Source organism: Cololabis saira, unplaced genomic scaffold (genome assembly GCF_033807715.1).
Source record: "Cololabis saira isolate AMF1-May2022 unplaced genomic scaffold, fColSai1.1 scf028, whole genome shotgun sequence".
NCBI classification, from domain to species: Eukaryota; Metazoa; Chordata; class Actinopteri; order Beloniformes; family Belonidae; genus Cololabis; species Cololabis saira.
In genome coordinates this window covers 579,763-607,500 of record NW_026906192.1, presented here as the reverse complement: position 1 = coordinate 607,500, position 27,738 = coordinate 579,763, and the positions used below count along the sequence as shown (strand labels likewise).

The 27,738-nt window shown below is 48.1% G+C and overlaps 31 non-coding genes across 31 annotated transcripts; 27 read left to right on the top strand and 4 right to left on the bottom strand.

The window, feature by feature from the left end:
- The first annotated feature begins 175 nt into the window (after positions 1–175).
- On the top strand, positions 176–294 carry LOC133427687 (5S ribosomal RNA). Its single transcript, XR_009772886.1, has one exon. It is a non-coding gene; the product is annotated as a 5S ribosomal RNA (ribosomal RNA).
- A 199-nt stretch (positions 295–493) lies between these two features.
- Positions 494–612, top strand: LOC133427568 (5S ribosomal RNA). The gene has a single exon (XR_009772775.1). It is a non-coding gene; the product is annotated as a 5S ribosomal RNA (ribosomal RNA).
- A 217-nt stretch (positions 613–829) lies between these two features.
- Positions 830–948, top strand: LOC133427611 (5S ribosomal RNA). Its single transcript, XR_009772816.1, has one exon. It is a non-coding gene; the product is annotated as a 5S ribosomal RNA (ribosomal RNA).
- A 198-nt stretch (positions 949–1,146) lies between these two features.
- On the top strand, positions 1,147–1,265 carry LOC133427827 (5S ribosomal RNA). The gene has a single exon (XR_009773021.1). It is a non-coding gene; the product is annotated as a 5S ribosomal RNA (ribosomal RNA).
- A 199-nt stretch (positions 1,266–1,464) lies between these two features.
- LOC133427476 (5S ribosomal RNA) lies at positions 1,465–1,583 on the top strand. The gene has a single exon (XR_009772687.1). It is a non-coding gene; the product is annotated as a 5S ribosomal RNA (ribosomal RNA).
- A 199-nt stretch (positions 1,584–1,782) lies between these two features.
- On the top strand, positions 1,783–1,901 carry LOC133427669 (5S ribosomal RNA). The gene has a single exon (XR_009772869.1). It is a non-coding gene; the product is annotated as a 5S ribosomal RNA (ribosomal RNA).
- A 199-nt stretch (positions 1,902–2,100) lies between these two features.
- LOC133427816 (5S ribosomal RNA) lies at positions 2,101–2,219 on the top strand. Its single transcript, XR_009773010.1, has one exon. It is a non-coding gene; the product is annotated as a 5S ribosomal RNA (ribosomal RNA).
- Positions 2,220–2,418: 199 nt separating this feature from the next.
- LOC133427643 (5S ribosomal RNA) lies at positions 2,419–2,537 on the top strand. Its single transcript, XR_009772846.1, has one exon. It is a non-coding gene; the product is annotated as a 5S ribosomal RNA (ribosomal RNA).
- Positions 2,538–7,063: 4,526 nt separating this feature from the next.
- Positions 7,064–7,182, top strand: LOC133427530 (5S ribosomal RNA). Its single transcript, XR_009772738.1, has one exon. It is a non-coding gene; the product is annotated as a 5S ribosomal RNA (ribosomal RNA).
- A 217-nt stretch (positions 7,183–7,399) lies between these two features.
- Positions 7,400–7,518, top strand: LOC133427785 (5S ribosomal RNA). The gene has a single exon (XR_009772980.1). It is a non-coding gene; the product is annotated as a 5S ribosomal RNA (ribosomal RNA).
- A 214-nt stretch (positions 7,519–7,732) lies between these two features.
- Positions 7,733–7,851, top strand: LOC133427803 (5S ribosomal RNA). Its single transcript, XR_009772998.1, has one exon. It is a non-coding gene; the product is annotated as a 5S ribosomal RNA (ribosomal RNA).
- A 199-nt stretch (positions 7,852–8,050) lies between these two features.
- LOC133427694 (5S ribosomal RNA) lies at positions 8,051–8,169 on the top strand. Its single transcript, XR_009772893.1, has one exon. It is a non-coding gene; the product is annotated as a 5S ribosomal RNA (ribosomal RNA).
- A 199-nt stretch (positions 8,170–8,368) lies between these two features.
- LOC133427560 (5S ribosomal RNA) lies at positions 8,369–8,487 on the top strand. The gene has a single exon (XR_009772767.1). It is a non-coding gene; the product is annotated as a 5S ribosomal RNA (ribosomal RNA).
- Positions 8,488–8,704: 217 nt separating this feature from the next.
- LOC133427826 (5S ribosomal RNA) lies at positions 8,705–8,823 on the top strand. Its single transcript, XR_009773020.1, has one exon. It is a non-coding gene; the product is annotated as a 5S ribosomal RNA (ribosomal RNA).
- Positions 8,824–9,022: 199 nt separating this feature from the next.
- On the top strand, positions 9,023–9,141 carry LOC133427800 (5S ribosomal RNA). Its single transcript, XR_009772995.1, has one exon. It is a non-coding gene; the product is annotated as a 5S ribosomal RNA (ribosomal RNA).
- Positions 9,142–9,364: 223 nt separating this feature from the next.
- Positions 9,365–9,483, top strand: LOC133427553 (5S ribosomal RNA). Its single transcript, XR_009772760.1, has one exon. It is a non-coding gene; the product is annotated as a 5S ribosomal RNA (ribosomal RNA).
- Positions 9,484–9,682: 199 nt separating this feature from the next.
- LOC133427552 (5S ribosomal RNA) lies at positions 9,683–9,801 on the top strand. The gene has a single exon (XR_009772759.1). It is a non-coding gene; the product is annotated as a 5S ribosomal RNA (ribosomal RNA).
- Positions 9,802–10,000: 199 nt separating this feature from the next.
- LOC133427829 (5S ribosomal RNA) lies at positions 10,001–10,119 on the top strand. The gene has a single exon (XR_009773023.1). It is a non-coding gene; the product is annotated as a 5S ribosomal RNA (ribosomal RNA).
- A 217-nt stretch (positions 10,120–10,336) lies between these two features.
- LOC133427538 (5S ribosomal RNA) lies at positions 10,337–10,455 on the top strand. The gene has a single exon (XR_009772746.1). It is a non-coding gene; the product is annotated as a 5S ribosomal RNA (ribosomal RNA).
- Positions 10,456–10,672: 217 nt separating this feature from the next.
- Positions 10,673–10,791, top strand: LOC133427872 (5S ribosomal RNA). Its single transcript, XR_009773066.1, has one exon. It is a non-coding gene; the product is annotated as a 5S ribosomal RNA (ribosomal RNA).
- Positions 10,792–10,990: 199 nt separating this feature from the next.
- LOC133427706 (5S ribosomal RNA) lies at positions 10,991–11,109 on the top strand. Its single transcript, XR_009772904.1, has one exon. It is a non-coding gene; the product is annotated as a 5S ribosomal RNA (ribosomal RNA).
- A 199-nt stretch (positions 11,110–11,308) lies between these two features.
- Positions 11,309–11,427, top strand: LOC133427646 (5S ribosomal RNA). The gene has a single exon (XR_009772849.1). It is a non-coding gene; the product is annotated as a 5S ribosomal RNA (ribosomal RNA).
- A 199-nt stretch (positions 11,428–11,626) lies between these two features.
- On the top strand, positions 11,627–11,745 carry LOC133427691 (5S ribosomal RNA). The gene has a single exon (XR_009772890.1). It is a non-coding gene; the product is annotated as a 5S ribosomal RNA (ribosomal RNA).
- A 217-nt stretch (positions 11,746–11,962) lies between these two features.
- Positions 11,963–12,081, top strand: LOC133427689 (5S ribosomal RNA). Its single transcript, XR_009772888.1, has one exon. It is a non-coding gene; the product is annotated as a 5S ribosomal RNA (ribosomal RNA).
- A 217-nt stretch (positions 12,082–12,298) lies between these two features.
- Positions 12,299–12,417, top strand: LOC133427874 (5S ribosomal RNA). Its single transcript, XR_009773068.1, has one exon. It is a non-coding gene; the product is annotated as a 5S ribosomal RNA (ribosomal RNA).
- Positions 12,418–12,616: 199 nt separating this feature from the next.
- On the top strand, positions 12,617–12,735 carry LOC133427792 (5S ribosomal RNA). The gene has a single exon (XR_009772987.1). It is a non-coding gene; the product is annotated as a 5S ribosomal RNA (ribosomal RNA).
- Positions 12,736–12,934: 199 nt separating this feature from the next.
- LOC133427533 (5S ribosomal RNA) lies at positions 12,935–13,053 on the top strand. Its single transcript, XR_009772741.1, has one exon. It is a non-coding gene; the product is annotated as a 5S ribosomal RNA (ribosomal RNA).
- A 6,128-nt stretch (positions 13,054–19,181) lies between these two features.
- On the bottom strand, positions 19,182–19,253 carry trnam-cau (transfer RNA methionine (anticodon CAU)). The gene has a single exon. It is a non-coding gene; the product is annotated as a tRNA-Met (tRNA).
- Positions 19,254–21,075: 1,822 nt separating this feature from the next.
- On the bottom strand, positions 21,076–21,148 carry trnav-aac (transfer RNA valine (anticodon AAC)). The gene has a single exon. It is a non-coding gene; the product is annotated as a tRNA-Val (tRNA).
- Positions 21,149–21,404: 256 nt separating this feature from the next.
- trnas-aga (transfer RNA serine (anticodon AGA)) lies at positions 21,405–21,486 on the bottom strand. The gene has a single exon. It is a non-coding gene; the product is annotated as a tRNA-Ser (tRNA).
- Positions 21,487–21,887: 401 nt separating this feature from the next.
- Positions 21,888–21,959, bottom strand: trnam-cau (transfer RNA methionine (anticodon CAU)). Its single transcript has one exon. It is a non-coding gene; the product is annotated as a tRNA-Met (tRNA).
- Between the last annotated feature and the right edge of the window lie 5,779 nt (positions 21,960–27,738).

The following is a 27,738-nucleotide window of genomic DNA, read 5'->3' as shown; positions in this document are numbered from 1 at the left end:
CGCTTAATCTACCCACACATATTTCAACGTGGTAACAGCGACAGCTCACGTCCTAAAGTGTTTTGCACATGGTTAAGGCACTTTAACTCCAACAAATAAAACCAACAAATCAATGACTTATATTCTATGACTTATCTTCAACTCCATATAAGAGGTATTTCAAGCTGCAGCTTCTGCTTACGGCCATACCAGCCTGGATGCGCCCGATCTCGTCTGATCTCGGAAGCTAAGCAGGGTCGGGCCTGGTTAGTACTTGGATGGGAGAACGCCTGGGAATACCAGGTGCTGTAAGCTTTTTCAACCAGCAGAGAGCGCTCTCGCTTAATCTACCCACACAAATTTCAACGTGGTAACAGCGACAGCTCACGTCCTAAAGTGTTTTGCACATGGTTAAGGCACTTTAACTCCGACAAATAAAACCAACAAATCAATGACTTATATTCTATGACTTATCTTCAACTCCATATAAGAGGTATTTCAAGCTGCAGCTTCTGCTTACGGCCATACCAGCCTGGATGCGCCCGATCTCGTCTGATCTCGGAAGCTAAGCAGGGTCGGGCCTGGTTAGTACTTGGATGGGAGACCGCCTGGGAATACCAGGAGCTGTAAGCATTTTCAACCAGCAGAGAGCGCTCTCGCTTAATCTACCCACACATATTTCAACGTGGTAACAGCGACAGCTCACGTCCTAAAGTGTTTTGCACATGGTTAAGCCACTTTAACTCCAACAAATAAGCGCTTCTAAATTATTATCACCAACAGATCAATGACTTATATTATATGACTTATCTTCAACTCCATATAAGAGGTATTTCAAACAGCAGCTTCTGCTTACGGCCATACCAGCCTGGATGCGCCCGATCTCGTCTGATCTCGGAAGCTAAGCAAGGTCGGGCCTGGTTAGTACTTGGATGGGAGACCGCCTGGGAATACCAGGTGCTGTAAGCATTTTCAGCCAGCAGAGAGCGCTCTCGCTTAATCTACCCACACATATTTCAACTTAGTAACAGCGACAGCTCACGTCCAAAAGTGTTTTGCACATGGTTAAGGCACTTTAACTCCAACAAATAAAACCAACAAATCAATGACTTATATTCTATGATTATCTTCAACTCCATTTAAGAGGTATTTCAAGCTGCAGTTTCAGCTTACGGCCATACCAGCCTGGATGCGCCCGATCTCGTCTGATCTCGGAAGCTAAGCAGGGTCGGGCCTGGTTAGTACTTGGATGGGAGACCGCCTGGGAATACCAGGTGCTGTAAGCTTTTTCAACCAGCAGAGAGCGCTCTCGCTTAATCTACCCACACATATTTCAACGTGGTAACAGCGACAGCTCACGTCCTAAAGTGTTTTGCACATGGTTAAGGCACTTTAACTCCAACAAATAAAACCAACAAATCAATGACTTATATTCTATGACTTATCTTCAACTCCATATAAGAGGTATTTCAAGCTGCAGCTTCTGCTTACGGCCATACCAGCCTGGATGCGCCCGATCTCGTCTGATCTCGGAAGCTAAGCAGGGTCGGGCCTGGTTAGTACTTGGATGGGGGACCGCCTGGGAATACCAGGTGCTGTAAGCTTTTCCAACCAGCAGAGAGCGCTCTCGCTTAATCTACCCACGCATATTTCAACGTGGTAACAGCGACAGCTCATGTCCTAAAGTGTTTTGCACATGGTTAAGGCACTTTAACTCCAACAAATAAAACCAACAAATCAATGACTTATATTCTATGACTTATCTTCAACTCCATATAAGAGGTATTTCAAGCTGCAGCTTCTGCTTACGGCCATACCAGCCTGGATGCGCCCGATCTCGTCTGATCTCGGAAGCTAAGCAGGGTCGGGCCTTGTTAGTACTTGGATGGGAGACCGCCTGGGAATACCAGGTGCTGTAAGCTTTTTCAACCAGCAGAGAGCGCTCACGCTTAATCTACCCACACATATTTCAACGTGATAACAGCGACAGCTCACGTCCTAAAGTGTTTTGCACATGGTTAAGGCACTTTAACTCCAACAAATAAAACCAACAAATCAATTACTTATATTCTATGACTTATCTTCAACTCCATATCAGAGGTATTTCAAGCTGCAGCTTCTGCTTACGGCCATACCAGCCTGGATGCGCCCGATCTCGTCTGATCTCGGAAGCTAAGCAGGGTCGGGCCTGGTTAGTACTTGGATGGGAGACCGCCTGGGAATACCAGGTGCTGTAAGCTTTTTCAACCAGCAGAGAACGGTCTTGCTTAATCTAGCCACACATATTTCAACGTGGTAACAGCGACAGCTCACGTCCTAAAGTGTTTTGCACATGGTTAAGGCACTTTAACTCCAACAAATAAAACCAACAAATCAATGACTTATATTATATGACTTATCTTCAACTCCATATAAGAGGTATTTCAAGCTGCAACTTCAGCTTACGGCCATACCAGCCTGGATGCGCTCGATCTCGTCTGATCTCGGAAGCTAAGCAAGGTAGGGCCTGGTTAGTACTTGGATGGGAGACCGCCTGGGAATACCAGGTGCTGTAAGCTTTTTCAACCAGCAGAGAGCGCTCTCGCTTAATCTACCCACACATATTTCAACGTGGTAACAGCGACAGCTCACGTCCTAAAGTGTTTTGCACATGGTTAAGGCACTTTAACTCCAACAAATAAGCGCTTCTAAATTATTATCACCAACAAATCAATGACTTATATTATATGACTTATCTTCAACTCCATATAAGAGGTATTTCAAGCTGCAGCTTCTGCTAACGGCCATACCAGCCTGGATGCGCTCTGACTTCCTGTTTGTGCAGGAAGTGTGACGTGGCAGTTTGTTTGAGCAAGACACCAGGGAGCACGTGGTGGAGGAAGGAGAAGGAAAGATCAGGCCACAAACCTCCTGAAAAGAGAGTGGAGGAACCACCTCCCCCCCCCCCAGCAGCTTCGCTGTTTGGGGGGAGTTTGTAACGGACGGACGACATGGCTTTGAACAATGGCAAACGGAATGCAGACAATGAGAAGGTCGACCGAACCTATGAGAAGGATCTGACTATTGAGGTGGAAATAGAGGGGGAGGACAAACTTTCGACAATGGATTTGCTGAGGATAACAAAAGAGAAATGCGGAATAGTAATTGGGTGCAGGTTCAAGACGCCCCGGAAGTACGAACTGACTATGAAAGATGCGGCTGGGAAAGAAAGATTAATGGAGGGTTTGAGAGTCGGAAACAATACGATCACCGCCAGAGAGATAAACAACATCGAGATGGTGGTATCATTCATGTCGTTGCCAGTTTACATCACGGACGGAGAAATTCTGGACAAACTGGCACTTTGGGGTGTGTCTGCCGTCTCCCCTATAAAGAGGAGGGTGTGGCCTGGGACTGACATCGCGGAAGGCACTCGCTTTGTCAGAGTGAGATTCCCCTAGGGAGTATCATCGCTGCCTTACTCCACAAAGTTCGAAACATTACAGGGCATGGATCACTTTAGAGTGATCCATGACAAACAAGTTAAAGTGTGTAGACTGTGCATCCAACCGGGACACATTATGAGGGAGTGTCCGGACTTCCACTGCTATAAATGCCTGAAACAAGGACACTTTGCGAGGGAGTGCGTGGAGGAGTTCCATGCAGAAGTTGATGAGGAGGAGGAGGTGGAAGAGGAGATGAGGGAAGCACTGGCAGGGGACGGAGATGAACGGGAGGAGACCCCGTCACCGGCCGAGAGGGAGCAGGAGAGGGAGAAGCTGCTGGCTGAGGGAGTGGAGACGGAGGATGGGCGTGGCCCCCAGACTGCGGAGCCGGAGGCGGTCGGAAGGCTGGAGGTGAGCCGCAGCGCAGCTGCGCCCCATCAGTCCATGGAGGACGTGGGTATCGGGAGCAGCATGGACGAAGTGATGATGGAGGGAATCGGCTCGTCGGTGGAGGAGAATATTGGGGGGGAGGTGGTTGTGGTTCCACCACCCGATGTCCATGCCACTCGCCCCAGGGACAGATCCCCTCATTCGGCAGGCGCCAGAGTCGGCAGTGATCGCACGGGGGGGGTCCTGACGAGGGGAAGAGGTAGAGCCGGCAGCGGAGTCAGGACCAGAGGGGGTCTTTCCTCTAGTTCTGTACCTGCTGATGACTCCCAGGTATCACTTGAATCTTCTGAGGGGGAGGACACAGATCTCAGTGCGGTATTTATTAACAAATTGAAGAGGAAGGCGAAAGTGAAGAAGGGGTTAAGTGTGAAAAAATAGTGTTTATGGGTTCTTGTCTATATATTTTGCTTGAGTTTTGTTCATTTCTCTTTTTCTTTTTTTCATCATGACGTTAAGTTTTTCTTCTCTAAACGCCAATGGCTTGAGAACAGGAAATAAGTTACAAAGGGTGATCAATTTATGTAGCACAGACATCATATGTCTGCAAGAAACACGATGGGATGAGGAGGTGGTGAAAATGGTAAGGAAATTTTGGCCAGGGCTTCTTTTTTATAGTAATGGAACTACGACTGCAAGGGGGGTGGCAATACTTTTCAAAAGAAATACAGCATCCAATGTGAAACAGTGCCACATGGACACAGAGGGAAGAGTGGTGGGGATCGAATTTTATGTGCAGAAGGTTTTCTTTAAGTTATTTTGTGTTTATGCCCCCAACATAGAGAAGGACAGGAATATTTTTTTCGATAGTCTTGAGCCTTGCTACACGGGAAACTGTATCATTATAGGGGATATGAATGTCTGGTTAGATAGACTAGATGCATCAAAAAACACTATGTTTGGGACTGATGCATCTAGGAGGAAGCTGCTGATGCTGAATGGGATGTATGATATTATAGATAAATGGAGGTGGGAAAACCCTGATAAGAGGGAGTTCTCCCGACGACAGGTGGTATTGGGTGTATTAAAGCAAAGTAGAATTGATATGTGTCTAGTAGCGAAAAGTATAATGAACTATGTCGGCACACTAACATATAATTTTAATACCATAAGTGACCACGCAAACCTCATGGGGACGATAAAAGTAGGGGAAAGAGGGAGGGGTGGGGGAGTATGGTGCCTTAATAATAGCTTGCTTAGGGATAATAAATATAAACATAGGATACGAGAATATTTAAAAGCCATGTCCGACAATCAAGGCATGTTAGATGATACGGGTCGATGGTGGGAACAAGTTAAAAAAGGAATTAAGGCAATAAGCCTTAAATATGCTAAACACAAGAATGCATATAAAAAGAGAAGGGTAAAAGAAATAAAACTATTAATAGATACTGAACTAGAGAGGGCAGATAATGATGCCGGTTGGAAAGTGGACAACTTATTGAAGTTAAAACATACGCTCCATACATATGAAGTAGAAGATTGTGATGGCGCTATTATTCGAAGCAAAGCCAGATACGCTGTGGAGGGGGAAAAAAACACAGCTTTCTTTCTGGGAATGGAAAGACAGAAACAAGAAAAGAATTATATAGATGAACTTGAAAAAGATAATGGTGATCGGGCGAATGACATTACGGAAATCTGCAGTGTGGTTGAAGACTATTACAGATGCCTCTTTACGGAGGAGGAAAATGATGATGAGTGCATGAAAAGAATACTTGACACTGTGTCCGCAAAGCTCTCCAGTGAGCATGCTGATTGCTGCGACAGGGATATAACGACTCAGGAAGTGATGGAAGCTATAATGGGTGGAAAGTCCAATAAGAGCCCCGGCTCCGATGGCCTGACCTACGAGTTCTATAAAGAGTTCATTGATTTTTTAGCCCCCATCTTGGTGACTGTAATACAGAATATTGAAAGAACACAGCAAGTACCTCATTCCATGACACTCAGCATCATCACGATCATATATAAAAATAAAGGTAGCAAACTCAAATTAGAAAACTTCAGACCCATCAGTCTGCTAAACACAGACTACAAAATATTGGCAAAAGTGTTGGGCAGTAGAATCGGGAAAATAATAAATACAATTGTGGCACCGACACAGGCATATGGGATACCGGGTAGGGACATCAGCGACACCATAATAACAGTTAGAGATGTAATTCATCATATGAACACGAACGGAGAAGGAGGGATTGTTTTGGGGGTCGACCTAAATAAAGCTTTTGACCGAGTAAATCACAATTTTCTCCTCAGCACTTTAAAACGGTTTGGGTTTGGAAGTAGAATGATTACGTGGGTTGAATTACTATACAAAAACGCAAAGAGCCAAGTCAAGTGCAATGGGTTCCTAACAAACACTTTTCCATTACAGCGTTCTGTTAGGCAGGGATGTCCCATGTCCTCCCTCCTATATAGTTTATCTGTTGAACCCTTAGCAACGTTCATAAATAGTAACAATAACATTAGGGGGATTGAACTACCGGGAGGAGGGAGGGTTACCATGTTGCAATACGCAGATGATACAACAATAACAGTTCAGAATGCAGACAGTGTACAAGAGGTAATAAACCATATTGAGATTTATGGCAGAGCGTCTGGGGCGAAAATTAACATAGGGAAATCGGAAATTCTATATGTGGGTAAGGACAATAATAACCGGTGCAAACTCAACTTTAAAATAGCAGAAGACCAGATCAAAGTATTGGGGATTTATCTAGGAGTGAATGAGAAGGCAGCCAGAGATTATACGTGGACAGGGGTAATAAATAGAATAAAAAGAACAATTAATTATTGGAAATTAAGAAGCTTGAAACTAAAAGGCAAGATTATTATAATAAATGCTTTGCTGATGTCAAAACTGATACATTTTATAGCGACTATAGATATGCCGGAGTGGGTGGTGATCTCGTCTGATCTCGGAAGCTAAGCAGGGTCGGGCCTGGTTAGTACTTGGATGGGAGACCGCCTGGGAATACCAGGTGCTGTAAGCTTTTTCAACCAGCAGAGAGCGCTCTCGCTTAATCTACCCACACATATTTCAACGTGGTAACAGCGACAGCTCACGCCCTAAAGTGTTTTGCACATGGTTAAGGCACTTTAACTCCAACAAATAAGCGCTTCTAAATTATTATCACCAACAAATCAATGACTTGTATTATATACTTATCTTCAACTCCATATAAGAAGTATTTCAAGCTACAGCTTCAGCTTACGGCCATACCAGCCTGGATGCGCCCGATCTCGTCTGATCTCGGAAGCTAAGCAGGGTCGGGCCTGGTTAGTACTTAGATGGGAGACCGCCTGGGAATACCAGGTGCTGTAAGCATTTTCAACCAGCAGAGAGCGCTCTCCCTTAATCTACCCACACATATTTCAACGTGGTAACAGCGACAGCTCACGCCCTAAAGTGTTTTGCACATGGTTAAGGCACTTTAACTCCAACAAATAAGCGCTTCTAAATTATTATCACCAACAAATCAATGACTTATATTATATGACTTATCTTCAACTCCATATAAGAGGTATTTCAAGCTGCAGCTTCTGCTAACGGCCATACCAGCCTGGATGCGCCCGATCTCGTCTGATCTCGGAAGCTAAGCAGGGTCGGGCCTGGTTAGTACTTGGATGGGAGACGGCCTGGGAATACCAGGTGCTGTAAGCTTTTTCAACCAGCAGAGAGCGCTCTCGCTTAATCTACCCACACATATTTCAACGTGGTAACAGCGACAGCTCACGCCCTAAAGTGTTTTGCACATGTTAAGGCACTTTAACTCCAACAAATAAGCGCTTCTAAATTATTATCACCAACAAATCAATGACTTGTATTATAAACTTATCTTCAACTCCATATAAGAAGTATTTCAACAGCAGCTTCAGCTTACGGCCATACCAGCCTGGATGCGCCCGATCTCGTCTGATCTCGGAAGCTAAGCAGGGTCGGGCCTGGTTAGTACTTGGATGGGAGACCGCCTGGGAATACCAGGTGCTGTAAGCTTTTTCAACCAGCAGAGAGCGCTCTCGCTTAATCTACCCACACATATTTCAACGTGGTAAGAGCGACAGCTCACGTCCTAAAGTGTTTTGCACATGGTTAAGGCACTTTAACTCCAACAAATAAAACCAACAAATCAATGACTTATATTCTATGACTTATCTTCAACTCCATATCAGAGGTATTTCAAGCTGCAGCTTCTGCTTACGGCCATACCAGCCTGGATGCGCCCGATCTCGTCTGATCTCGGAAGCTAAGCAGGTGCGGGCCTGGTTAGTACTTGGATGGGAGACCGCCTGGGAATACCAGGTGCTGTAAGCTTTTTCAACCAGCAGAGAACGGTCTCGCTTAATCTAGCCACACATATTTCAACGTGGTAACAGCGACAGCTCACGTCCTAAAGTGTTTTGCACATGGTTAAGGCACTTTAACTCCAACAAATAAAACCAACAAATCAATGACTTATAGTCTATGACTTATCTTCAACTCCATATAAGAGGTATTTCAAGCTGCAGCTTCTGCTTACGGCCATACCAGCCTGGATGCGCCCGATCTCGTCTGATCTCGGAAGCTAAGCAGGGTCGGTCCTGGTTAGTACTTGGATGGGAGACCGCCTGGGAATACCAGGTGCTGTAAGCCTTTTCAACCAGCAGAGAGCGCTCTCGCTTAATCTACCCACACATATTTCAACGTGGTAACAGCGACAGCTCACGTCCTAAAGTGTTTTGCACATGGTTAAGGCACTTTAACTCCAACAAATAAGTGCTTCTAAATTATTATCACCAACAAATCAATGACTTATATTATATGACTTATCTTCAACTCCATATAAGAGGTATTTCAAGCTGCAGCTTCAGCTTACGGCCATACCAGCCTGGATGCGTGCGATCTCGTCTGATCTCGGAAGCTAAGCAGGGTCGGGCCTGGTTCGTACTTGGATGGGAGACCGCCTGGGAATACCAGGTGCTGTAAGCTTTTTCAACCAGCAGAGAGCGCTCTCGCTTAATCTACCCACACATATTTCAACGTGGTAACAGCGACAGCTCACGTCCTAAAGTGTTTTGCACATGGTTAAGGCACTTTAACTCCAACAAATAAAACCAACAAATCAATGACTTATATTCTATGACTTATCTTCAACTCCATATAAGAGGTATTTCAAGCTGCAGCTTCTGCTTACGGCCATACCAGCCTGGATGCGCCTGATCACGTCTGATCTCGGAAGCTAAGCAGGGTTGGGCCTGGTTAGTACTTGGATGGGAGACCGCCTGGGAATAGCAGGTGCTGTTAGCTTTTTCAACCAGCAGAGAACGCTCTCGCTTAATCTACCCACACATATTTCAACGTGGTAACAGCGACAGCTCACGTCCAAAAGTGTTTTTCACATGGTTAAGGCACTTTAACTCCAACAAATAAGCGCTTCTAAATTATTATCACCAACAAATCAATGACTTATATTATATGACTTATCTTCAACTCCATATAAGAGGTATTTCAAGCTGCAGCTTCAGCTTCAGCTTACGGCCATACCAGCCTGGATGCGCCCGATCTCGTCTGATCTCGGAAGCTAAGCAGGGTCGGGCCTGGTTAGTACTTGGATGGGAGATCGCCTGGGAATACCAGGTGCTGTAAGCTTTTTCAACCAGCAGAGAGCGCTCTCGCTTAATCTACCCACACATATTTCAACGTGGTAACAGCGACAGCTCACGTCCTAAAGTGTTTTGCACATGGTTAAGGCACTTTAACTCCAACAAATAAAACCAACAAATCAATGACTTATATTCAATGACTTATCTTCAACTCCATATAAGAGGTATTTCAAGCTGCAGCTTCTGCTTACGGCCGTACCAGCCTGGATGCGCCCGATCTCGTCTGATCTCGGAAGCTAAGCAGGGTCGGGCCTGGTTAGTACTTGGATGGGAGACCGCCTGGGAATACCAGGTGCTGTAAGCTTTTTCAACCAGCAGAGAGCGCTCTCGCTTAAACTACCCACACATATTTCAACGTGGTAACAGCGACAGCTCACGTCCTAAAGTGTTTTGCACATGGTTAAGGCACTTTAACTCCAACAAATAAAACCAACAAATCAATGACATATATTCTATGACTTATCTTCAACTCCATATAAGAGGTATTTCAAGCTGCAGCTTTTGCTTACGGCCATACCAGCCTGGATGCGCCCGATCTTGTCTGATCTCGGAAGCTAAGCAGGGTCGTGCCTGGTTAGTACTTGGATGGGAGACCGCTTGGGAATACCAGGTGCTGTAAGCTTTTTCAACCAGCAGAGAACGCTCTCGCTTAATCTACCCACACATATTTCAACGTGGTAACAGCGACAGCTCACGTCCTAAAGTGATTTGCACATAGTTAAGGCACCTTAACTCCAACAAATAAGCGCTTCTAAATTATTATCACCAACAAATCAATGACTTATATTCTATGACTTATCTTCAACTCCATATAAGAAGTATTTCAAGCCGCAGCTTCAGCTTACGGCCATACCAGCCTGGATGCGCCCGATCTCGTCTGATCTCGGAAGGTAAGCAGGGTCGGGCCTGGTTAGTACTTGGATGGGAGACCGCCTGGGAATACCAGGTGCTGTAAGCTTTTTCAACCAGCAGAGAGCGCTCTCGCTTAATCTACCCACACATATTTCAACGTGGTAAGAGCGACAGCTCACGTCCTAAAGTGTTTTGCACATGGTTAAGGCACTTTAACTCCAACAAATAAGTGCTTCTAAATTATTATCACCAACAAATCAATGACTTATATTATATGACTTATCTTCAACTCCATATAAGAGGTATTTCAAGCTGCAGCTTCTACTTACGGCCATACCAGCCTGGATGCGCCTGATCTCGTCTGATCTCGGAAGCTAAGCAGGGTCAAGCCTGGTTAGTACTTGGATGGGAGACCGCCTGGGAATACCAGGTGCTGTAAGCTTTTTCAACCAGCAGAGAGCGCTCTCGCTTAATCTACCCACACATATTTCAACGTGGTAACAGCGACAGCTCACGTCCTAAAGTGTTTTGCACATGGTTAAGGCACTTTAACTCCAACAAATAAAACCAACAAATCAATGACTTATATTCTATGACTTATCTTCAACTCCATATCAGAGGTATTTCAAGCAGCAGATTCTGCTTAAGGCCATACCAGCCTGGATGCGCCCGATCTCGTCTGATCTCGGAAGCTAAGCAGGGTGGGGCCTGGTTAGTACTTGGATGGGAGACCGCCTGGGAATACCAGGTGCTGTAAGCTTTTTCAACCAGCAGAGAGCGCTCTCGCTTAATCCACCCACACATATTTCAACGTGGTAAGAGCGACAGCTCACGTCCTAAAGTGTTTTGCACATGGTTAAGGCACTTTAACTCCAACAAATAAAACCAACAAATCAATGACTTATATTCTATGACTTATCTTCAACTCCATATAAGAGGTATTTCAAGCTGCAGCTTCTGATTACGGCCATACCAGCCTGGATGCGCCCGATCTCGTCTGATCTCGGAAGCTAAGCAGGGTTGGGTCTGGTTAGTACTTGGATGGGAGACCGCCTGGGAATACCAGGTGCTGTAAGCTTTTTCAACCAGCAGAGAGCACTCTCGCTTAATCTACCCACACAAATTTCAACGTGGTAACAGCGACAGCTCACGTCCTATAGTGTTTTGCACATGGTTAAGGCACTTTAACTCCAACAAATAAAACCAACAAATCAATGACTTATATTCTATGACTTATCTTCAACTCTATATAAGAGGTATTTCAAGCTGCAGCTTCTGCTTACGGCCATACCAGCCTGGATGCGCCCGATCTCGTCTGATCTCGGAAGCTAAGCAGGGTCGGTCTTGGTTAGTACTTGGATGGGAGACCGCCTGGGAATACCAGGTGCTGTAAGCTTTTTCAACCAGCAGAGAGCGCTCTCGCTTAATCTACCCACACATATTTCAACGTGGTAACAGCGACAGCTCACGTCCTAAAGTGTTTTGCACATGGTTAAGGCACTTTAACTCCAACAAAAATGCGCTTCTAAATTATTATCACCAACAAATCAATGACTTATATTATATGACTTATCTTCAACTCCATATAAGAGGTATTTTAAGCTGCAGCTTCAGCTTACGGCCATACCAGCCTGGATGCGCCCGATCTCGTCTGATCTCGGAAGCTAAGCAGTGTCGGGCCTGGTTAGTACTTGAATGGGAGACCGCCTGGGAATACCAGGTGCTGTAAGCTTTTTCAACCAGCAGAGAGCGCTCTCGCTTAATCTACCCACACATATTTCAACGTGGTAACAGCGACAGCTCACGTCCTAAAGTGTTTTGCACATGGTTAAGGCACTTTAACTCCAACAAATAAGCACTTCTAAATTATTATCACCAACAAATCAATGACTTATATTATATGACTTATCTTCAACTCCATATAAGAGGTATTTCAAGCTGCAGCTTCAGCTTACGGCCATACCAGCCTGGATGCGCCCGCTCTCGTCTGATCTCGGAAGCTAAGCAGGGTCAGGCCCGGTTAGTACTTGGATGGGAGACTGCCTGGGAATATCAGGTGCTGTAAGCTTTTTCAACCAGCAGAGAGCGCTCTCGCTTAATCTACCCACACATATTTCAACGTGGTAACAGCGACAGCTCACGTCCTAAAGTGTTTTGCACATGGTTAAGGCACTTTAACTCCAACAAATAAAACCAACAAATCAATGACTTATATTCTATGACTTATCTTCAACTCCATATAAGAGGTATTTCAAGCTGCAGCTTCTGCTTACGGCCATACCAGCCTGGATGCGCCCGATCTCGTCTGATCTCGGAAGCTAAGCAGGGTCGGGCCTGGTTAGTACTTGGATGGGAGACCGCCTGGGAATACCAGGTGCTGTAAGCTTTTTCAACCAGCAGAGAGCGCTCTCGCTTAATCTACCCACACATATTTCAACGTGGTAACAGCGACAGCTCACGTCCTAAAGTGTTTTGCACATGGTTAAGGCACTTTAACTCCAACAAATAAAACCAACAAATCAATGACTTATATTCTATGACTTATCTTCAACTCCATATAAGAGGTATTTCAAGCTGCAGCTTCTGATTACGGCCATACCAGCCTGGATGCGCCCGATCTCGTCTGATCTCGGAAGCTAAGCAGGGTTGGGCCTGGTTAGTACTTGGATGGGAGACCGCCTGGGAATACCAGGTGCTGTAAGCTTTTTCAACCAGCAGAGAGCGCTGTTGTGACCGCCCATATGCCCATCTGAACTCTGAATTTATAAATGATTATGTATTCATGATTGGGTGAACATTTTCAGAACAGTAAAGGCCGAAAGCTATAGTCAGTTTTATGAACCCTGCTGCCAACTTCTGGTCATCTCGGCCCGGCCCGAGATAGCAAGTTTATGACCCCAAGAGGGGGGGTCAAAACAGATCAAAGCAAGCAAGGAAAGTTTCTGCCAGGGAAACAGACTCCCTGGGGATTTACGACCCCCGCTGCATGGCAGATCAAAGCAGGACAGCAAAACCCAGTAAACCAGGCCTCGGTTTGCTGCCCCCTCGGGTGCTGCCCCTTTGAACAGAAGAAAACTCTGAAAACCCTGGTCAACCCCCCCAAGCCTGAAACCGGCTTGAATGTGCCTCCTAAAATGGCAGCTGCGCCATGAACTACAATCCCAGCATGCCTTGTGGGATGGGGCGGCGCCTACAAGCGGCGCGCATCCAATCACAAACGAGGCACCGATGACGTCACCGCAGCGCGCGTTGGATCAAAACCCCTGCCGCTGCTCCCTTTCTTTCTCTTCTCAACTTCATCTCATCGGCGCTGGATCTTTGGCTCCAGGCCAAAGGATCCCATCTCCTCTCTCTCCCCCCGGGCTGGGGGGAGGCAGGAGGCCCGCACCGGACCGGGCCCTGCGGGGTCCGGCCGTTGAAGCCGCGGTCCCCCGGGAGGCTCCGATTTCTCACTAAACTCTGTTCCTCTTTAAGTTTCTGCAGATCCGAGCTTCCGACGCCCACGCGCTCCCGGCAACCAGATCGGGACACAGCTGCGATTGAGTGCTCAGACTGAACCCCCCCTCCCCGCTCCGAGCCCCTGTCTGCGAACCGCGCAGTGGATCGGGGACGGACGGCCGGCGTCTCGCCCGGCGTGAGCTCTCCCGGGGCCCGGACGGCCACGCGTCGGCGACCGGCGCAGAGAGGGAAGCACGGCAGGAGAGACCGGTCCCCCGCCGCGCCTAGGAATGCGTGTGAGCCTCCGTTTTGGTCCGGAACCACGGCCCGGCACGAGGCGGCCCCGCCGCTGTCTAATCCGTTTCAGGGGAAGGGACGGGACGCGATAGCCTGACTGCGAAACCCCAGCAGGACCGCGAACCCAGTCGACGAAACCCGCAGGCACCCGATTCCGGATCCCAGAGGAGACGTGAGCCCGCGTAGCAGTGATCAGTAGGATTTAAGAGTGTTAAGAACTGTGTGTGAGATTGTGAGACCTGGGTTATCAGTAACTTAAGAGTGTTACAGAGCTAAATCTGTGTTCAGAGCTGAGATTACATCATCATTGTTATCATTATCATGTTTGATTATTTGGTAGTCGTTGTTTTCTGCCGTAGGCACGTTTTAAATGCTGCGTTCGCCATCCGGTCCGATTGCACGTGGCCCAGAGGGCGCGTCCATCTTTAAAAGACCACAGGAGCCCCGTTTGAACTGTAGATGTTCTTTATCATCTTTATTATTATTACATTTGATTCTTTTTTTTTATTCCATGCATTTAACGTTTATGTTTCATTTTATTGATTTTTGTTTTTCTTGTTAGTTAATGGTTTTATAATAATGTCGTGTGCCATCAGATTTATTCTGGTATTTATTTACATCCCTTTTGATACCCGTATGTAAATAAATTCTGATTGATTCTTAATGAGTGGTTGTGTTATTTCATGCAAGATTTGGTCACAGGTTGATTTGTTTAAGCAGAGCCCAGTGTTCGGATATCAGGCCTTCACTGTTTTTCTGTAAGATTTGCTGTTCTGCAGGATAATTCAAAAATCATACGAGACTGATTTTCTGCTGTTTTAGTTATCGAATTCCATCGGAGTAAGGCCCGGTGGTGGTGCCCCGAGAATTATCATTTTGATAATATGATTTGATAAATAGTCAACTTTATTAATTATTAATAATTATTAATAATATTCATTAATAGCCTTGAATAACTAATCAGCCAAGCTACCCGAGTCGCACAACATAAATGGAGCCCCCGTGCGAGGCTCTCGATAATAACAATATTTGTGACCAAGTTTGTATGAAATAATCGAACATTGATTGTCATCAGAAGAAAAATATTTTTATTTTTCTTCCCCTCATTATCTGATTCCTACGGTTATTTTAAAACCTCCCTGTTCTAATGGCAACCTCGCTTCACCAAGGGTTGGTTGCTTTGTTAAGTTCTTTAATTTTATTAATTTGAACTTTTATTTTATATCACACGATTATTAATCTTGTGATTGATTTCCTCTGCAACCTTACTTCACTGAAGCTAATGCTACTGCTTCACTGAAGGTAATGGTTGGGTTTGCTTTAAGTTCTGTTAATTTTATTAACCTGAACTTTTTCTATCACTCAATTTTATTAATCTGTTTGAGTAATTTTCTTTTGCAACCAGGTTTCATGGAAACTAATGGTTGGCTCGCTGTAAGTTCCTGATTTTATTAATCTGAACTTTTATTGGTGGATCACTATTTTATTAATTTCTGATTAATTCCCTTTTGCAACCATACTTAACTGAAGGTAATGGTTGACTTCAAGTTCTTTAATGCTATTAATTGAACTTTTGTTGATTACCCCATGTGAGTTATTAATCTTCTCAGATTAATCTCTACCGTGTTTTATTAAGTTGAATCTTTAATTTAAAGTTATTTAAAGATTCCTCCCTTTTAATTCACTTTATTAATTCCTTTCAGTTGGTTCTTGCTTCTAAGGTTATAACCAATACCCCAGTCTCTCAGGGTTTGTTATCGGTTTAATTTCTTCTAATCTGGGTGATAACGTGAGCTGACTTCGTTAATAAGTGTAATCTCTTGCCAGAATCCCAAGCGAAGCGCTGGGGCCTGGACCGTGAGCTGAGGTGTGGTTATTAATGGCAGAGAGCTCATCGCAGTGGACGGAGAACCAGCAGAGGTGACCAGGCTGATGGAGATGCACCGACAGGCAAGTCTGTTCTTAGGCTGGACCCAAAAGGTGGCGAGCCCGGTCATCTCATCCCCCTGAGCCCCCTGGTCAGACGCCACCGTGAGTAAGCCAAAAATTAATTACCCGAAAGGAGCTGCGGCCCTTCCCAGTTTTCACTGTTACTGACGCTGAAGAAGCAGCTCAGCGTTTTCTTAAAGTAAACCAGAGATTAACAGCCAAGGCGCAGACGCCGTACCTCAGAGCGAGGGGGGTCCCACGTTTGACCTTTTTAGCAAAAGAACACTGAACAGCTGCATTACCTTGTATGCAGCGGCCCCCTCACAATTTTTCTGACCCAGAAGTGGAAGTCCGCTCCACACCTGGAAAGGGGGGTAGGATACCTTGGGGCGTTAAAGAAAATTCACGCCTACACACAATTTCCAGGCTTCCACAGCCGACATAAGTTAATTTGTGTGTTTTTGTCGCCTAGCAATTAATCAAAGAGTGGTTAGATTGTTGGTTTTTGATTTTAGGTACAGTGTACATACTGAAACCTAACTAACCCCTCCTTTTATCTTTCATCTACCGCACTTTAAGAGTGATATCACTGTGTTAGGTAAATGAATGATGTTATTGCTTTGAATATGTTTTTCTTTTCATATTTTTGTGCATTGCTCGCCTAGTGGACTAACCAGGCCAGCTCACGCCCCAAACCAGAGTTTATGACCACATGGACTGTTGCACCGTTGTTAGATTCGACAACCAGACCCTGCATTCCGGTCGTCGATTCGAAGGGGGGATGTTGTGCCCGCCCATATGCCCATCTGAACTCTGAATTTATAAATGATTATGTATTCATGATTGGGTGAACATTTTCAGAACAGTAAAGGCCGAAAGCTATAGTCAGTTTTATGAACCCTGCTGCCAACTTCTGGTCATCTCGGCCCGGCCCGAGATAGCAAGTTTATGACCCCAAGAGGGGGGGTCAAAACAGATCAAAGCAAGCAAGGAAAGTTTCTGCCAGGGAAACAGACTCCCTGGGGATTTACGACCCCCGCTGCATGGCAGATCAAAGCAGGACAGCAAAACCCAGTAAACCAGGCCTCGGTTTGCTGCCCCCTCGGGTGCTGCCCCTTTGAACAGAAGAAAACTCTGAAAACCCTGGTCAACCCCCCCAAGCCTGAAACCGGCTTGAATGTGCCTCCTAAAATGGCAGCTGCGCCATGAACTACAATCCCAGCATGCCTTGTGGGACGGGGCGGCGCCTACAAGCGGCGCGCATCCAATCACAAACAAGGCACCGATGACGTCACCGCAGCGCGCGTAGGATCAAAACCCCTGCCGCTGCTCCCTTTCTTTCTCTTCTCAACTTCATCTCATCGGCGCTGGATCTTTGGCTCCAGGCCAAAGGATCCCATCTCCTCTCTCTCCCCCCGGGCTGGGGGGAGGCAGGAGGCCCGCACCGGACCGGGCCCTGCGGGGTCCGGCCGTTGAAGCCGCGGTCCCCCGGGAGGCTCCGATTTCTCACTAAACTCTGTTCCTCTTTAAGTTTCTGCAGATCCGAGCTTCCGACGCCCACGCCCTCCCGGCAACCAGATCGGGACACAGCTGCGATTGAGTGCTCAGACTGAACCCCCCCTCCCCGCTCCGAGCCCCTGTCTGCGAACCGCACAGGGGATCGGGGACGGACGGCCGGCGTCTCGCCCGGCGTGAGCTCTCCCGGGGCCCGGACGGCCGCGCGTCGGCGACCGGCGCAGAGAGGGAAGCACGGCAGGAGAGACCGGTCCCCCGCCGCGCCTAGGAATGCGTGTGAGCCTCCGTTTTGGTCCGGAACCACGGCCCGGCACGAGGCGGCCCCGCCGCTGTCTAATCCGTTTCAGGGGAAGGGACGGGACGCGATAGCCTGACTGCGAAACCCCAGCAGGACCGCGAACCCAGTCGACGAAACCCGCAGGCACCCGATTCCGGATCCCAGAGTGTTCAGAACTGTGTGTGAGATTGTGTGACCTGGGTTATCAGTAACTTAAGAGTGTTACAGAGCTAAATCTGTGTTCAGTGCTGAGATTACATCATCATTGTTATCATTATCATGTTTGATTATTTGGTAGTCGTTGTTTTCTGCCGTAGGCACGTTTTAAATGCTGCGTTCGCCATCCGGTCCGATTGCACGTGGCCCAGAGGGCGCGTCCATCTTTAAAAGACCACAGGAGCCCCGTTTGAACTGTAGATGTTCTTTATCATCTTTATTATTATTACATTTGATTGTTTTTTTTATTCCATGCATTTAACGTTTATGTTTCATTTTATTGATTGTTGTTTTTCTTGTTAGTTAATGGTTTTATAATAATGTCGTGTGCCATCAGATTTATTCTGGTATTTATTTACATCCCTTTTGATACCCGTATGTAAATAAATCCTGATTGATTCTTAATGAGTGGTTGTGTTATTTCATGCAAGATTTGGTCACAGGTTGATTTGTTTAAGCAGAGCCCAGTGTTCGGATATCACGCCTTCACTGTTATTCTGTAAGATTTGCTGTTCTGCAGGATAATTCAAAAATCATACGAGACTGATTTTCTGCTGTTTTAGTTATCGAATTCCATCGGAGTAAGGCCCGGTGGTGGTGCCCCGAGAATTATAATTTTGATAATATGATTTGATAAAAAATCAACTTTATTAATAATATTCATTAATAGCCTTGATCAGCCAAGCTACCCGAGTCGCACAACACAGTACTGGATATGATTAATAACTGCAAATTAGGCAGTCGTCTTGCACATTCAAACATTACTCGTTGTTGGCAGGATTCGAACCTGCGCGGGGAATCCCCAATGGATTTCTAGTACATCGCCTTAACCACTCGGCCACAACAACCTGTCAGCTCTGTGTGTGTGTGTGTGTGTGTGTGTGTGTGTGTGTGTGTGTGTGTGTGTGTGTGTTTGAATCTTCAGAAATAGACAATTTAGAGTCTTTATTTTAAAATGGTTGGTTTTACTTTATTTTAAAATGGTTGGTTTTACTTTATTAGGTTTAGACATATTTTCATCCCTATTTTGATTAAATGCATTTTCATCAACAGTCAGTGCAGTATGTTCATAGATCATACATCCACTTTCTTGTTTCCAAAAAGCTCTGGATAGATTTCAGTTAATCTCTCACATCTCATGTATGAGAGGATCTCTTAAGTAGCAGAGGATGGTTTCGATCCATCGACCTCTGGGTTATGGGCCCAGCACGCTTCCGCTGCGCCACTCTGCTGTATAACCAGGATGTGACTCCGCCACACAGTGGGGGGGAGGGGGGTAGGGGACTTAAAAGCGGGTCCCCTGGTTCGGACGGTGAGCCGGGTCTCTGGGTGGCTCCAGGTGAGCCGGGTTGTTGAGGTTGTTGAGTTGTTGTTGGGGTCTGGTGGTGGAAGCTCCTGAGGTGTGGTGGTGATGCTGCTGGGGTCTGGTGGTGCAGCTAGTGGGGTCTGGTGGTGGAAGCTCCTGGGGTCTGGTGATGGAAGCTCCTGGGGTCAGGTGATGGAAGCTCCTTGGGTCTGGTGATGGAAATTCCTGGGGTCTGGTGGTGGAAGCTCCTGGGGTCTGGTGGTGGAAGCTCCTGGGGTCTGGTGGTGATGCTGCTGGGGTCTGGTGGTGATGCTGCTGGGGTCTGGTGGTGGAGCTAGTGGTGTGTGGTGGTGGAAGCTCCTGAGTTGTGGTGGTGATGCTGCTGTCGTCTGGTGGTGGAGCTAGTGGTGTCTGGTGGTGGAAGCTCCTGGGGTCAAAGTCCAGAGTGCTAACCATTACACCATGGAACCCTGTTCAGCTTTTATTGTGTTTTTATTGTGGTCCTGAAACCAGAACATGAGTAAAAAACAATATGCGCTTGAGCATCTGACAGAGTGCTGTCCATGGTGCTAGGAGTGTCTGGGTGTTTATGGTACCAGGGCCCTGGTCCTCCAGGCCCAAGGGCTGGCTCTTTCACTCCAGTGGCCGGTCGGTGGGGGGCTTAAAAGCGGGTCCCCGGGTTCGGACGGTGAGCCGGGTCTTTGGGTGGCTCCAGGTGAGCCGGGTTTTTGAGGTTGTTGAGTTGTTGTTAGGGTTTGGTGGTGGAAGCTCCTGAGGTGTGGTGGTGATGCTGCTGGGGTCTGGTGGTGCAGCTAGAGGGGTCTGGTGGTGGAAGCTCCTGGGGTCTGGTGATGGAAGCTCCTGGGGTGTGGTGGTGGAAGCTCCTGGGTTCTGGTGGTGATGCTGCTGGGGTCTGGTGGTGGAAGCTCCTGAGGTCTGGTGGTGGAAGCTCCTGGGGTCTGGTGGTGGAAGCTCCTGGGGTCTGGTGGTGGAAGCTCCTGGGGTCTGGTGGTGGAAGCTCCTGGGGTCTGGTGCTGATGCTGCTGGGGTCTGGTGGTGGAGCTAGTGGGGTCTGGTGTTGGAAGCTCCTGGGGTCTGGTGGTGGAGCTAGTAGGGTCTGGTGGTGGATGGGGTCTGGTGGTGATGCTGCTGGGGTCTGGTGGTGGAGCTAGTGGGGTATTGTGGTGGATGGGGTCTGGTGGTAATGCTGCTGGGGTCTGGTGGTGGAGCTAGTGGGGTCTGGTGGTGATGCTGCTGGGGTCTGGTGGAAGCTCCTGGGGTCTGGTGGTGGAAGCTCCTGAGGTCTGGTGGTGGAAGCTCCTGGGGTCTGGTGGTGGAAGCTCCTGGGGTCTGGTGGTGGAAGCTCCTGGGGTCTGGTGGTGGAGCTAGTGGGGTCTGGTGTTGGAAGCTCCTGGGGTCTGATGGTGGAGCTAGTGGGGTCTGGTGTTAATGCTGCTGGGGTTTGGTGGTGGAGCTAGTGACTTACATGTTTTGAAAAAGGCGGGCATGACGAAAAGATCCTGTAAAAAATCTCTGTAATATGTTTCTTTTTTTCCTGTAAAGTTGGACATTTGAAAGATTAGGTAAATGGGGAATGACTGGCTTTTAATCAGTTGTGGAACTGCAACGAAATTCATTTCTGCATAAGACCCAATGCGAGAAAGAGATGGTCGACCTTCCTGTGCCGAGCACCAAGAAGAGGATTAGAGGGGTTTTCCAAGTCCAAATAATATTATTGCAGTAATACATGTTTCCGCCCAGTTTCGAACAGGGGACCTTTCGCGTGTTAGGCGAACGTGATAACCACTACACTACGGAAACTTGCGTGCTTTGAAAATGGCGGGCGTAACAAAAAAAAAATCCTATCTTCAAATCATTCATGTTAGAAATAAATGTGTGATTTCATATAAGTTGTCCTGGTGCGGTAAAATTAAAAATCATCCATCGGTATTACCATGCTGGGTAGAAAATACAAAATGTACCACAAGGGAAGCCAACTGATTACTTTTGAAAGACAGTTCTGGATATGATTAATAACTGCAAATTAGGCAGTAGTCTTGCACATTCAAACATTACTCGTTGTTGGCAGGATTCGAACCTGCGCGGGGAATCCCCAATGGATTTCTAGTCCATCGCCTTAACCACTCGGCCACAACAACCTGTCAGCTGTGTGTGTGTGTGTGTGTGTGTGTGTGTGTGTGTGTGTGTGTGTGTGTGTGTGTGTGTGTGTGTGTGTGTGTGTGTGTGTGTGTGTGTGTGTGTGTGTGTGTGTGTGTGTGTGTGTGTGTGAATCTTCAGAAATAGACAATTTAGAGTCTTTATTTTAAAATGGTTGGTTTTACTTTATTTTAAAACGGTTGGTTTTACTTTATTTTAAAATGGTTGGCTTTACTTTATTAGGTTTAGACATATTTTCATCCTCATTTTGATTAAATGCATTTTCATCAACAGTCAGTGCAGTATGTTCATAGATCATACATCCACTTTCTTGTTTCCAAAAAGCTCTGGATAGATTTCAGTTAATCTCTCACATCTCATGTGTATGAGAGGATCTCTTAAGTAGCAGAGGATGGTTTCGATCCATCGACCTCTGGGTTATGGGCCCAGCACGCTTCCGCTGCGCCACTCTGCTGTATAACCAGGATGTGACTCCGCCACACAGTGGGGGGGAGGGGGGTAGGGGACTTAAAAGCGGGTCCCCTGGTTCGGACGGTGAGCCGGGTCTCTGGGTGGCTCCAGGTGAGCCGGGTTGTTGAGGTTGTTGAGTTGTTGTTGGGGTCTGGTGGTGGAAGCTCCTGAGGTGTGGTGGTGATGCTGCTGGGGTCTGGTGGTGCAGCTAGTGGGGTCTGGTGGTGGAAGCTCCTGGGGTCTGGTGATGGAAGCTCCTGGGGTCAGGTGATGGAAGCTCCTTGGGTCTGGTGATGGAAATTCCTGGGGTCTGGTGGTGGAAGCTCCTGGGGTCTGGTGGTGATGCTCCTGGGGTCTGGTGGTGATGCTGCTTGGGTCTGGTGGTGGAGCTAGTGGTGTCTGGTGGTGGAAGCTCCTGAGGTGTGGTGGTGATGCTGCTGTCGTCTGGTGGTGGAGCTAGTGGTGTCTGGTGGTGGAAGCTCCTGGGGTCAAAGTCCAGAGTGCTAACCATTACACCATGGAACCCTGTTCAGCTTTTATTGTGTTTTTATTGTGGTCCTGAAACCAGAACATGAGTAAAAAACAATATGCGCTTGAGCATCTGACAGAGTGCTGTCCATGGTGCTAGGAGCGTCTGGGTGTTTATGGTACCAGGGCCCTGGTCCTCCAGGCCCAAGGGCTGGCTCTTTCACTCCAGTGGCCGGTCGGTGGGGGGCTTAAAAGCGGGTCCCCGGGTTCGGACGGTGAGCCGGGTCTTTGGGTGGCTCCAGGTGAGCCGGGTTTTTGAGGTTGTTGAGTTGTTGTTAGGGTTTGGTGGTGGAAGCTCCTGAGGTGTGGTGGTGATGCTGCTGGGGTCTGGTGGTGCAGCTAGAGGGGTCTGGTGGTGGAAGCTCCTGGGGTCTGGTGATGGAAGCTCCTGGGGTGTGGTGGTGGAAGCTCCTGGGTTCTGGTGGTGATGCTGCTGGGGTCTGGTGCTGATGCTGCTGGGGTCTGGTGGTGGAAGCTCCTGGGGTCTGGTGGTGGAAGCTCCTGAGGTCTGGTGGTGGAAGCTCCTGGGGTCTGGTGGTGATGCTGCTGGGGTCTGGTGCTGATGCTGCTGGGGTCTGGTGGTGGAAGCTCCTGGGGTCTGGTGGTGGAAGCTCCTGGGGTCTGGTGGTGGAAGCTCCTGGGGTCTGGTGGTGGAAGCTCCTGGGGTCTGGTGGTGGAAGCTCCTGGGGTCTGGTGCTGATGCTGCTGGGGTCTGGTGGTGGAGCTAGTGGGGTCTGGTGTTGGAAGCTCCTGGGGTCTGGTGGTGGAGCTAGTAGGGTCTGGTGGTGGATGGGGTCTGGTGGTGATGCTGCTGGGGTCTGGTGGTGGAGCTAGTGGGGTCTTGTGGTGGATGGGGTCTGGTGGTAATGCTGCTGGGGTCTGGTGGTGGAGCTAGTAGGGTCTGGTGGTGGATGGGGTCTGGTGGTAATGCTGCTGGGGTCTGGTGGTGGAGCTAGTGGGGTCTGGTGGTGATGCTGCTGGGGTCTGGTGGAAGCTCCTGGGGTCTGGTGGTGGAAGCTCCTGAGGTCTGGTGGTGGAAGCTCCTGGGGTCTGGTGGTGGAAGCTCCTGGGGTCTGGTGGTGATGCTGCTGGGGTATGGTGGTGGAGCTAGTGGGGTCTGGTGTTGGAAGCTCCTGGGGTCTGGTGGTGGAGCTAGTGGGGTCTGGTGTTAATGCTGCTGGGGTTTGGTGGTGGAGCTAGTGACTTACATGTTTTGAAAAAGGCGGGCATGACGAAAAGATCCTGTAAAAAATCTCTGTAATATGTTTCTTTTTTTCCTGTAAAGTTGGACATTTTAAAGATTAGGTAAATGGGGAATGACTGGCTTTTAATCAGTTGTGGAACTGCAACGAAATTCATTTCTGCATAAGACCCAATGCGAGAAAGAGATGGTCGACCTTCCTGTGCCGAGCACCAACAAGAGGATTAGAGGGGTTTTCCAAGTCCAAATAATATTATTGCAGTAATACATGTTTCCACCCAGTTTCGAACAGGTGACCTTTCGCGTGTTAGGCGAACGTGATAACCACTACACTACGGAAACTTGCATGCTTTGAAAATGGCGGGCGTAACGAAAAAAAAAATCCTATCTTCAAATCATTCATGTTAGAAATAAATGTGTGATTTCATATAAGTTGTCCTGGTGCGGTAAAATTAAAAATCATCCATCGGTATTATCATGCTGGGTAGAAAATACAAAATGTACCACAAGGGAAGCCAACTGATTACTTTTGAAAGACAGTACTGGATATGATTAATAACAGCAAATTAGGCTGTCGTCTTGCACATTCAAACATTACTCGTTGTTGGCAGGATTCGAACCTGCGCGGGGAATCCCCAATGGATTTCTAGTCCATCGCCTTAACCACGCGGCCACAACAACCTGTCAGCTGTGTGTGTGTGTGTATGTGTGTGTGTGTGTGTGTGTGTGTGTGTGTGTGAATCTTCAGAAATAGACAATTTAGAGTCTTTATTTTAAAATGGTTGGTTTTACTTTATTAGGTTGAGACATATTTTCATCCTCATTTTGATTAAATGCATTTTCATTAACAGTCAGTGCAGTATGTTCATAGATCATACATCCACTTTCTTGTTTCCAAAAAGCTCTGGATAGATTTCAGTTAATCTCTCACATCTCATGTATGAGAGGATCTCTTAAGTAGCAGAGGATGGTTTCGATCCATCGACCTCTGGGTTATGGGCCCAGCACGCTTCCGCTGCGCCACACTGCTGTATAACCAGGATGTGACTCCGCCACACAGTGGGGGGGAGGGGGGTAGGGGACTTAAAAGCGGGTCCCCTGGTTCGGACGGTGAGCCGGGTCTCTGGGTGGCTCCAGGTGAGCCGGGTTGTTGAGGTTGTTGAGTTGTTGTTGGGGTCTGGTGGTGGAAGCTCCTGAGGTGTGGTGGTGATGCTGCTGGGGTCTGGTGGTGCAGCTAGTGGGGTCTGGTGGTGGAAGCTCCTGGGGTCTGGTGATGGAAGCTCCTGGGGTCAGGTGATGGAAGCTCCTTGGGTCTGGTGATGGAAATTCCTGGGGTCTGGTGGTGGAAGCTCCTGAGGTGTGGTGGTGATGCTGCTGTCGTCTGGTGGTGGAGCTAGTGGTGTCTGGTGGTGGAAGCTCCTGGGGTCAAAGTCCAGAGTGCTAACCATTACACCATGGAACCCTGTTCAGCTTTTATTGTGTTTTTATTGTGGTCCTGAAACCAGAACATGAGTAAAAAACAATATGCGCTTGAGCATCTGACAGAGTGCTGTCCATGGTGCTAGGAGCGTCTGGGTGTTTATGGTACCAGGGCCCTGGTCCTCCAGGCCCAAGGGCTGGCTCTTTCACTCCAGTGGCCGGTCGGTGGGGGGCTTAAAAGCGGGTCCCCGGGTTCGGACGGTGAGCCGGGTCTTTGGGTGGCTCCAGGTGAGCCGGGTTTTTGAGGTTGTTGAGTTGTTGTTAGGGTTTGGTGGTGGAAGCTCCTGAGGTGTGGTGGGGATGCTGCTGGGGTCTGGTGGTGCAGCTAGAGGGGTCTGGTGGTGGAAGCTCCTGGGGTCTGGTGATGGAAGCTCCTGGGGTGTGGTGGTGGAAGCTCCTGGGTTCTGGTGGTGATGCTGCTGGGGTCTGGTGCTGATGCTGCTGGGGTCTGGTGGTGGAAGCTCCTGGGGTCTGGTGGTGGAAGCTCCTGAGGTCTGGTGGTGGAAGCTCCTGGGGTCTGGTGGTGGAAGCTCCTGGGGTCTGGTGGTGGAAGCTCCTGGGGTCTGGTGGTGGAAGCTCCTGAGGTCTGGTGGTGGAAGCTCCTGGGGTCTGGTGGTGGAAGCTCCTGGGGTCTGGTGGTGGAAGCTCCTGGGGTCTGGTGGTGGAAGCTCCTGGGGTCTGGTGCTGATGCTGCTGGGGTCTGGTGGTGGAGCTAGTGGGGTCTGGTGTTGGAAGCTCCTGGGGTCTGGTGGTGGAGCTAGTAGGGTCTGGTGGTGGATGGGGTCTGGTGGTGATGCTGCTGGGGTCTGGTGGTGGAGCTAGTGGGGTCTTGTGGTGGATGGGGTCTGGTGGTAATGCTGCTGGGGTCTGGTGGTGGAGCTAGTAGGGTCTGGTGGTGGATGGGGTCTGGTGGTAATGCTGCTGGGGTCTGGTGGTGGAGCTAGTGGGGTCTGGTGGTGATGCTGCTGGGGTCTGGTGGAAGCTCCTGGGGTCTGGTGGTGGAAGCTCCTGAGGTCTGGTGGTGGAAGCTCCTGGGGTCTGGTGGTGGAAGCTCCTGGGGTCTGGTGGTGATGCTGCTGGGGTATGGTGGTGGAGCTAGTGGGGTCTGGTGTTGGAAGCTCCTGGGGTCTGGTGGTGGAGCTAGTGGGGTCTGGTGTTAATGCTGCTGGGGTTTGGTGGTGGAGCTAGTGACTTACATGTTTTGAAAAAGGCGGGCATGACGAAAAGATCCTGTAAAAAATCTCTGTAATATGTTTCTTTTTTTCCTGTAAAGTTGGACATTTGAAAGATTAGGTAAATGGGGAATGACTGGCTTTTAATCAGTTGCCATCAAGATGGCCACATCTGAGTGAGCGTCTGTTGCAGACTCCAGATTGCTGCATTAATTTGGGCTGCTTAAACCTCTTTAAAACCCTCACCAAAGTGCACAGATATAAGGTTATCGACTAGATTTGTTTACTGTCGTTTTAGCCATTGTTAAGCCCTACTGTGGAGTTACCTGGTCTCCTGTAGTGAGGGAATTGTTTGTACAGCGGCATGGCGGAGAAGGTCGACCTCTATTCAATCTGGCAAGCCATTCAACAAGTCAAAGTTGATATGACGGCTCATTTTGACAGTAAAATTGAGACCATCCAAACTGGTCTGATCAACATTCAGGGATCATTATCAACAATGTGTGAACAAATATCGGAGGTCCAACAGCGTGTGAGCGCTAATGAAGACAACCTCAGTGATTTGACAAAACGAGTGCAAGTGCTGGAAAAAGAGAACATCTACCTGAGGAATAAAGCCGAGGAAGCCGAGAACAGAAGCCGGTCGTCCAACCTGCGGTTCATCGGTATTCCAGAGCATAAAGAAGGGGGAGACGTGATCGCCTTCATGAGCCAGCTGATTCTTCAACTTCTGGGAAAAGACAACTTTTCAGCGGCACCGGTCATTGAAAGAGCCCATCGCACTCCCACCTTCAGCTCCAACACCAGCTCTGCTCCTCCCCGACCCATCCTGGTCAAGTTTCTGCAGTTCCAGGACAAAGTGAAGATTTTACGGCTGGCCAGGATGAAAGGTGAGCTCATCCATATGGGTGCGCGTATCCATGTGTATCCTGATTTCAGCGCTGGGTTAGTGAAGAAACGGCGGCAGTTTGACGCTGTCAAAAAGTCTCTCCGTGCCGCGGACATGAAGTACTCTCTGATGTATCCTGCCAAGTTGAGAGTGATGGTGGAGGGAAAGCCAAAATTCTTCAGTTCTCCTAAAGAGGCTGAGTCCTTCTTCCATCATCTTTCCTCCCCGTCCTCGTCATCCTCCTCCCCTGGATGAAGTTGTGAGTAGCGTTGCCATGTCCTGAAGTTGCCAGCTTCGCAACTTATTCCGCTTGAGGGATGACTTCTTTTTTTATTTTTTCTCTCTACTTTTAGTTCTTTCCTTCTCTCTTTTTCTTTCTCTCTCTCGCTCTCTCTCCCCGCTCTCTCCCAGACTATTATTGACTTTTGAGACTGTCATTTGGGGTAACCCGGAGTCAGATATGGCTCGACCATAGACATATATGGGCTCGACTATGTGTTTGCCGTAAACAGAC